Source organism: Homarus americanus, unplaced genomic scaffold (assembly GCF_018991925.1).
Source record: "Homarus americanus isolate GMGI-L3 unplaced genomic scaffold, GMGI_Hamer_2.0 scaffold19318, whole genome shotgun sequence".
Lineage (NCBI taxonomy): Eukaryota > Metazoa > Arthropoda > Malacostraca > Decapoda > Nephropidae > Homarus > Homarus americanus.
Window position 1 is genome coordinate 6,755,228 of NW_024732238.1, and position 10,000 is coordinate 6,765,227.

The 10,000-nt window shown below is 45.8% G+C and overlaps 2 protein-coding genes across 6 annotated transcripts in view; both read left to right on the plus strand.

Annotated features, from left to right (window-relative positions):
* LOC121868409 (prolyl endopeptidase FAP-like) overlaps positions 1 to 10,000 on the plus strand; it is an 82,402-nt gene that overhangs the window by 25,231 nt on the left and 47,171 nt on the right. The window lies entirely within an intron of this gene.
* The window catches only part of LOC121868226 (probable serine/threonine-protein kinase MARK-A), a 32,764-nt gene that overhangs the window by 6,930 nt on the left and 15,834 nt on the right, over positions 1 to 10,000 (plus strand). The window lies entirely within an intron of this gene.

Here is a 10,000-nt window from a genome sequence, read left to right on the forward strand (position 1 = left end):
AGGGGATGAGGGGATGAGAGTGGGGGTGTCAGGGGAGGATCAAGGGTGAGGGGGGGTGTCAGGGGATGAGGGAGATCAAGGGTGAGTGTGGGGGGTGTCAGGGGATGAGGGGACACAAGAGTGGGGGTGTCAGAGAGGGGATCAAGGGTGAGGGGGTGTCAGGGATGAGGGGATCAAGGTGAGGGGGGTGTCAGGGATGAGGGAGAGAGTGGGGGGGGGGATGAGGGAACAAGGAGTGGGGGTGTCAGGGGAAGGAGGGAGATCAAGGGTGAGTGTGGGGTGCAGGGGTATGAGGGAGATCAAGGTGAGTGGGGGTGTCAGGGGATGAGGGAGATCAAGGGGTGAGTGTGGGGTGTCAGGGGATGAGGGGGATCAAGGGTGAGTGTGGGGGTGTCAGGGGGGGATGAGGACCAAGGGTGAGTGGGGGTGTCAGGGGATGAGGGGACTAAGGGTGAGTGTGGGGGGTGTCAGGGGGATGAGGGGACCAAGGGTGAGTGGGGGTGTCAGGGGATGAGGGGATCAAGGGTGAGCGGGGTGTCAGGGGATGAGGGAGATCAAGGTGAGTGGGGGTGTCAGGGGATGAGGGGACCAAGGGTGAGTGGGGTGTCAGGGTATGAGGGGATCGGGGTGAGGGGGTGTCAGGGGATGAGGGAGATCAAGGGTGAGTGGGGGGTCAGGGGGATGAGGGGGATCAAGGGTGAGTGGGGGGGTGTCAGGGATGAGGAGATCAAGGGTGAGTGTGGGGGGTGTCAGGGATGAGGAGATCAGGGTGAGTGGGGGGTGTCAGGGTATGAGGAGATCAAGGGTGAGTGTGGGGGGTGTCAGGGGATGAGGGAGATCAAGGGTGAGCGGGGGGTGTCAGGGGATGAGGGAGATCAAGGTGAGTGTGGGGTGTCAGGGGATGAGGGGATCAAGGGTGAGTGGGGGGTGTCAGGGGGTAGGAGGGGACCAAGGTGAGCGGGGGGTGGGGATGAGGGGATCAAGGGTGAGTGTGGGGGTGTCAGGGTATGAGGGGGACAGGGTGAGTGTGGGGTGTCAGGGGATGAGGGGATCAAGGGTGAGTGTGGGGTGTCAGGGGGATGAGGGGACCAAGGGTGAGTGTGGGGGTGTCAGGGGATGAGGACCAAGGGTGAGAGGGGGGTGTCAGGGGATGAGGGGGACCAGGGTGAGTGTGGGGGTGTCAGGGGATGGGGGATCATGGGTGAGTGTGGGGTGTCAGGGGTATGAGGGGATCAAGGGTGAGTGTGGGGGTGTCAAGGGTATGAGGGACCAGGGTGAGTGGGGGGTGTCAGGGTGAGGGGGACCAAGGGTGAGTGTGGGGGGTGTCAGGGGATGGGGAGATCAGGGTGAGTGTGGGGGTGTCAGGATGAGGGGACCAGGGTGAGTGTGGGGTGTCAGGGGGTATGAGGGGATCAAGGGTGAGTGTGGGGGGTGTCAGGGGGTATGAGGGGGACAGGGTGGTGTGAGGGGTGTCAGGGGGATGAGGGGACCAAGGGTGAGTGTGGGGGTGTCAGGGGATGAGGGAGATCAAGGGTGAGAGTGTGGGGAGTGTTAGGGATGAGGGGACCAAAGGGTGAGTGAGGTGTCAGGGGATGAAGAGGATCATGGGTGAGTGTGGGGGTGTCAGGGGATGGGGGACCAAGGGTGAGTGTGGGGGTGTCAGGGGATGGGGAGATCAAGAGGTGAGTGTGGGGTGTCAGGGGGATGGGGAGATCAAGGGTGAGTGTGGGGGTGTCAGGGGTATGGGGGGACCAGGGGGAGGTGTGGGGGGGTGTCAGGGGATGAGGGAGATCAAGGTGAGTGTGGGGGTGTCAGGGGATGAGGGAGATCAAGGGGTGAGTGTGGGGGTGTCAGGGTATGAGGAGATCAAAGGGTGAGTGTGGGGGTGTCAGGGGATGAGGAGATCAAGGGTGAGTTGGGGTTTCCAGGGGTATGAGGGGACCAGGGTGAGTGGGGGTGTCAGGGGGATGAGGGAGATCAAGGGTGAGTGTGGGGGGGTGTAAGGGTATGAGGGAGTCAAGGGTGAGTGTGGGGGGTGTCAGGGGTATGAGGGAGATCAGGGTAGTGTGGGGTGTCAGGGGTATGAGGGGGATCAGGGTGTGTGGGGTGTCAGGGGATGAGGAGATCAAGGGTGAGTGTGGGGGTGTCAGGGTATGAGGGAGATCAAGGGTGAGTGTGGGGTGTCAGGGGTATGAGGAGATCAAGGGTGAGTGTGGGGGTGTCAGGGGTATATGAGGGAGTGAGTGTGGGGTGTCAGGATGAGGGAGATCAAGGGTGAGTGTGGGGGGTGTCAGGGGGATGGGGAGATCAAGGGTGAGTGTGGGGGGTGTCAGGGGATGAGGGAGTCAGGGGTGAGTGTGGGGGTGTCAGGGGGGGATGAGAGAGGAGATTAATGGAGCCACACAAGATCCACGAGATAGTAAAAGACCTCAGGTGAAGATGGGACGTTGTCAGGTAGATAAGAGACTGATTAACGGAACCTTAGAGGGTGTTCACTATCTGGCGGAACACAACACACACACACACACACACACACACACACACACACACACACACACACACATACACAGAGGGCTTGATGGGGTGCCAAGACCTCGTGGTTCTTACTCTACCTGTGTGTGTATATATATATGTACAGTGTGTGTGTGTGTGTGTGTGTGTGTGTGTGTGTGTGTGTGTGTGTGTGTGTGTGTGTGGTTCGTACGTTGAGAGACGGGAATAATAAGCCAGTCTCTGTGTGTATCTCTCTCTCTCTCTCTTTGTATGTCTGTTCACCGTCCTGTGTTGTTTGTCGTGTCACGTGTTGGAGTCGTAATGCTGGGGACGTGGAAAAAGCACACCCTCCTCCACCTCCACCCACGAGTTAAGTTCGTGTGATGATTTTAACGAGTTCGTTTGTCATGCCTGTGTACCGTGGACTTGACATACATACATACATACATACATACATACTGTACATATATACATACATACATACATACATACATACATACATACATACATACAGTACATACATACATACATACATACATACATACATACATACATACATACATACATACAGTACATACATACATACATACATACATACATACATACATATATAGAATGTAAAATAGATAAAAAAATCCAAAGGTAAATTGAGATAAGTGAATAGATAGATAGAGAGATAAAGGACAGAATCAAATAGATAAAGAGAGAGATAATAGAGAATCAGATAAACAAATAAAATAGAATACCTAGCCCCCAGCCAGAAGTTCGCTAAATAGCCCCGGGTGGTCGTCGGTCACAATAGCCTTTTAAATAGCCCCTGGTATCCCCCTGTAGCAGTCCAGCAGTAGCCCCAAGTAATAGACCTGCAGTAGTCCCCAGTAGCCCCCTCCTACAAGGCCCCTTGCTATTGATTCTCTCCGTCTCCAGGTCCCCAAGACAGTCAGCCCCCGCAGCCCGGTCACACACACACACACACACACACACACACACACAGGACTACTTCAGGGAAAAGGGGGACTACTTGGAACGAGGGAAAGGGGCTAGGGGAGGGGTAGGGGATGGAAAAGGGGAGGGGAAATAGGGGAAAGGGTACGGGAATAGGGGAGAGGGGAAGGGAATGGGATAGGGGGAAGGGGGGGTGGAGGCCAACTCAACCCTGGCGCCGACTAACTCACACCGATAGCTTCATAACCCCCTCCCCTTATTCTCTCTCTCTCTCTCTCTCTCTCTCATATCCTACTCTTCATCCCCCGAGTACGATGATTTTAACCCCTTGAGTACGATGATTTTAACCCCTTGAGTACGATGATTTTAACCCCTTGAGTACGATGATTAGATGACTTAAAAGGGTTATGCCATCGTACTCAAGGGGTTGTCATCGTACTCAGGGGATAAACAAGTGGTAATCTCTGTAAGGTCAATAATAGCCGTGACCTTTAAAACAACAGGTGTGATTGGTCAATAATTCGTGACTTTCGACGGTAAACAAGCTGTGTGGTGGTAAGGCAATTAACCCGAGGCGAGGTGAATACACAGGGACCTGACCTGATCCCTGGAGTTTACGGCTCATTAACCAGGCCTCTGTGTGTGTGTGTGTGTGTGTGTGTGTGTGTGTGTGTGTGTGTGTGTGTGTGTGTGTGTGTGTGTGTGTGTGACCCAAAAGCCTAACATTTCTAAATAATTAATTCCTGAACTAACGTGACCTGAAATAACCCCGTCCTCGTGACCAATCAGGAGAGACAGACAGACAGACAGACAGAGAAACAGAGAGAGAGAGAGAGAGAGAGAGAGAGAGAGAGAGAGAGACGGTGGAAGAGTTAGTCTTGGTTCATTGGTCAGGACACTCGCTCGAACCTTCCCTGTGACTCATGGCTATAGGTTCGAATCCCGGACAAGTGAACCCGAGTTTGACCCCTTAAACCAGTCAGCCAACCAACCACGAGAAGGAGAGAGGGGAGAGGGAGGGGAGGGGGGTGTAGAGACGTTAGAAGGTGGAAGAGAGAAGGGGAGGCCAGGGAGGAGAGAGGTTAGGGGAGAGAAGAGGGGAGGGGAGGTGTAGAGACGTTAGGTGGAAGAGAGAAGGGGAGGTTATGGGAGGAGAGAGGTTAGGGGGAGGGGGAGGGGGGAGGGAGGGGGAGGGGGAGGGTGAGTTTGGCAGGCGCCACCTTGACGTGTGTACCAGTAGTTGTATATATACACACACGTGTACACCTTATATATACATACATACATACATATGGCTCCGTCTTGCACAGAGTTGTATGTAAGGAAGCTTTTACACACACACACACACACACACACACACACACACACACACACACACACACACACACACACCAGGTCACTTATAACGGTGACCCTCTCAAGTGGACGACTTATGATGAAGCCTTAAGTGAGGTCCTGATTGTTACTGCTACTTTATGGTACAGTGTGTGGTGAGGGAAGGTAGGAGTGAGGGAGGGAGAGAGAGGGGAGTGAGGGATGATGTGTGGTGAGGGAAGGTGAATCTTCTTAAATATTTTCTGTAACTCTCTCTCTCACCACCACTAATTACTACCACAACAGCTCCGTCCCTCCTAAACTTTTCCTTAATGGACCTAAACTTTTCTAGTTATCTTCTGAAGATAAAAGAGAGAGAGAGAGAGAGAGAGAGAGAGAGAGAGAGAGAGAGATATCCCAGCAGCCATCAACACACGGTACGATAACTTTACGACAACGTACGACACACGTAAACAAACCACCCCTGCGTCATCATCAATTCCCGTATGAGACAGATTCTTATTTACAAAAAAGTAATAATAATAATAATAATAATAATAATAATAATAGTATTACATATATTTCTAAGGTCAATCTCACGGCTCAGTAATGTATTTTCTCTTAAGGGATATATGTATATATTTTTTTTCATTTGTTTCAATGAAAAGAAAATCCTCACGATATCACCTTATCTAGTACTACAAGTGACCGTCTCTAGATAAGGTAGAATCCCAGCATATTTTGTATCTAATTCCCTAAGTTTATTTTTGTTTTACCTCATATCAACCAGTTCGATATTTCCTTTCTTCTCTCAATCGTTAAATTATCGCCTACCTGGTGTAAGAAAAACAACTAATTAGCTCACCTGAGGTAGAAAAACAAAGATGGCCGCCATGATAATCTCAAGTTGCGTACAAGTGGATCTCTATTGTACTCTGGGAAACATCCTTCGTCTCCTGGAACAAAGGAGGGAATTGACTTATGAATCTTCGTGGATCTGGACCAAGGTTGGAGGAGAACAAAGCAGCGAGTTAGTCAGTCATGCGAGAGTTTAACACCAGCTACCTGGAGAGAATCTGGCGCCATTAATGACGTCATCCTGTCACGTGACCCGACCCATCCTCTCAACCATTGACTTTAGTAAGACAGTTTTTGACTCAAATATGAACACAAATGGCCTTGAATGTAAAGAATTATTACACATTTTTTCTTTTGTTTCAAGAAATATAAGAATTCTGAGGAGTTACGCTATATAATAAAAATCCTGCCGTTATGCCGTCATGTTACAAACGTCGACTTTATTATGACAAGCTTCGTAACATCTAAAATAAAATTGTGGTGTAGATCACAGAAATATAATATTTTCCCTTTATTCTTGAGATATATTAGGTGTCGTAAGTGCTGAACATACGTAAAAAGACGAAAACTTAAACCGTACAGTCACGTGACCCGTCCACTCGTCCACTCGTGTGGTGTGATGGTGGCCGCGGGAGTTAGAGTTATGTGTTATTATTGTTGACTCAGAGGTGTTGACGGATGGAGGGAGGGAGGCACGGATAGATAGGGAAGGAAGCAGGGAGAGAGGGGGGGAAGGGGAAAAAGGGAGGGTTAGAGAAGAGGGTCTTGAGTGAAGGAATGAGGGAGGGATGAAGGGGCGATTGGTAGGGAGGAGGGGAGTGAAGAGGTTGATTAAGGGAGGAAAAAAACGTCGACCCCCTCCCCCTCACCCCCCTTGGAGAAGCACCTGAGGCAACACAAAACTTCTTAACCTCACAAACTATCATCTCAACTTTTGTGAGAGAAAGACAGAAGACAAAGAAGGTAAGTCTCTCTCTCTCTCTCTCTCTCTCTCTCTCTCTCTCTCTCTCTCTCTCTCTCTCTCGGCCAAGTCGCCATCATTGAAACAAGAGACAAACAAGGTCGATTTCCTCGTGTGTGTGTGCGTGTGTGTGTGTGCGTGTGTAGGAGTGCGTCATCACCGCCACCTGTCTCACCCTTACGCCCGCACACACGCACAGGCTATTGGGGGAGGGAGGAAGGGAGAGAGGAAAGAAAGGAGGAGGAAGGGAGGAAAGGACGGACAGTGGGAGGGAGAGAAGGAGGAGTGAAGGTTTTCTATTAATGTATAAAAGTATATTATTATTATTATTATTATTATTATTATTATTATTATCATCGCCCTTCGTATATTCATGTGTATGCGTGTATGTATATCCAGTATGTCTGCATCTTCACATGTATACACAACATGTGAGTGAGGTGTGCCAAGACCAGCAGCCAATATAAGAGTTACTGACCCACTTATACTTAAAGTAAAGATACAAGATGAGTGTTTGGCCTCGTAAAGCCCAGACGCGGACGATTACTTGAGCAACAGTGTGTGTGTGTGTGTCATTATATCAACCATCTGACGGTGTAACTAACTATAATTGCTAAAGGAACTATAACAACTATAACAACAACTATAATGTAATCATAAGTTAGATTTTCGTTGTTATATATATGTTAAAAACCGCCATTGGGTGACCTATATCATTTACCCAGCCCAAGCGAGAACAAATCTTTAAACACACGTCTTCGTAATATATATACTGGATGAAAGCTTACCTTTAACCAGCTCTCCCGTATGTCAGTTGAGCTGTCAAGTTCATCAAGGACCTCCTTCAGGCTATACTGATACGCCTTCAGCCCTCCATCAGGCAATGACAGGTGCGGGAAGAGGCTGACATGACCCATACCGTTCATGCCTACGGGAAAAAATTCACTCGAAAATAAAAATTGGTAAACAAACAGAAAAAAATATCTATTGTACATAATAATTGTATCCGAATTATTTTTCTTTTAAGATTCAAAAATTTATATTAAATTTAAGCAAGTATATTAAATTTTAGATTGTATAAATTCAATAAAAAATTTTGGTACGATATTTTTTCTATAAATTTACATACACTAATAATTATAATCACTGAGTTTATTTAACACAGATTATATTTTTTTATGATATTATTCCCGGGTACAGAAAGTAACTCAGGCGGACACACACATACACACAATTACAGTACTCATTACATATATAGTTACAGGCTGCTCATGTACTGATGATGATAGATACAGTAACCTACATAATTTCACACATAATATACAAACTTTTTCCTTCAATAATGTGTACCTCATGCAGACAGTCATTCAATGTGAGTGATGTATAACTTTTTGATGCTTGTGAGTCAAATGAGAATCCGTTACTACCCTTAACACTGGTACCACGCTGTCTGGTACACACGGACAACAGGTCTATAACACTCTGACGCCTGTGTAGTAGACCAATATCTATTTGTTTACATAGCAGATAACAACGGAGTAGTTTACGCCTATTATCTGTATACTACAAAATAAGGTACTAGTTTACATCTTCCGCTTTAATAGTAGACAGTTTACCAGATAACAGGATACTAAATTCACACCTATTGCCCGGTATACCACACAGCATGGTACCAGTGTTAGTGTTTTGAAGGACCCCGAAGATGCCCAGGTAACCCCTCCCCCCACCCTAGGTGAGGTGTTGCCATCCACCCCTCCTCCATTTTCTTCCTGGTCAGGTATATCGTCGAGGGTAAAATATTTTACCGGTGAATTAAGGTATAATTGCTACTATTAACTAACCTCAAAAACAACCTGGGTACGTGTGTGTGTGTGTGTACGTGACTGTGTGAGCGTATCTCCTTGAGTGAGGGAGCCAGACTCCACCTATATCAAACACCTGACAGCCATTGCATTATTTAACTCAACTCACATTATTTTATATATAATTACCACTATATAACTAAACCTAGAATTAATTATATATATTATATCAACTTGTATCTAATATTAATTATTTGTTTTTGTTTAATTAACTATACCATTTAATAAAAAATCACCATCTTGTTTAATAAATGAACTAGGTCAAAGAGGTAATTAATTGACCTCATTACTGGAGGTCAAAGGTCACGTGACTAATAAAATATGGGAAGTAGACGTAAGTGACTTGTGGGTGACATTGACCGTAGAGTTATTCATCATAGTAATAAGAGGAAAGTATTTCACCAGCTCATGGAGATCACGTGAAGATTAGCCCCCCTGGCTTGTGTCGCCTATTGTTTAATATTCCCAAACATTATCTGTGGTTAGGTTAGGTTAAGTTAAGTTAGGTTAAGTTAGGTTAGGTTAGGTTAGGTTAGAGATACTTCATCTCAAGGTGAAATAAACTTGGGTGTCTATTCTTCAGGTGATTCATTTATTGTTTATAATTTCACTCAGGTGTGATGGTGATTATAGTGACCTTTAACCTTTACAAACGATCAATTAGATATTTTTAGATGTAATTTTCTTGTTTCATTTTCATCGTCTTTCCAATTGTAAGGTTAAATAAATGTTTTAGTCACGTTATCCTCTCCTTCACTGTATTATTATCATTATTATTATTATTATTATTATTATTATTATTATTATTATTATATTATTTATTATTATTACTTTTATTATTATTATTATTATTATTATTATTATTATTATTATTATTATTATTATTATTATTTATTATTATTACTTTTATTATTATTATTATTATTATTCGTAGTAGTAGTAGTAATTTTAAATTATTGGAGCGAGTGTTCATGACGTCACCATCGTATGCAGCCTTGTCGTGTGTCTTGAATATAAAGAAATATATCGTATTGTGTATCGTGTGGGGGGGGGTATAAATCCGTGACGTCACACAAAGCCATGACGTCACACAAAGCCATGACGTCACACAAAGCCATGACGTCACACAAAGCCATGACGTCACACATATAAACAAACCAATGGGAGTTTTGAGACATATATATACAGTTGTCGCTTCTCTGGTGATTAATTATGTTTATATGAAAAGGTTATCAATATTACTTTAGAGGTTAATAAGGCTAAATGCTTACTGTAAATACAAGTTGAGGATATAATAATGTACTGTGTGTGTGTGTGTGTGTGTGTGTGTGTGAGAGATATTTGTTTGTCAGTCTCTAAACTTGTTCTTGTTTGTTTGTTTGTTTGTTTTTCTACTTCACGTTATGATACATAGAGAAAATCCAAAATGGTGGTCAAATTGTTCAATTACTCTAGTGTAAGTATTTGTGTTGTTGTGTATATGAATAAAAGACAGCCCCCCTCCCGGTGTAGTCAATAGTTGTGATCAATTACTATTATTCTGTCTCCATCACCAGGTTCCTACCGA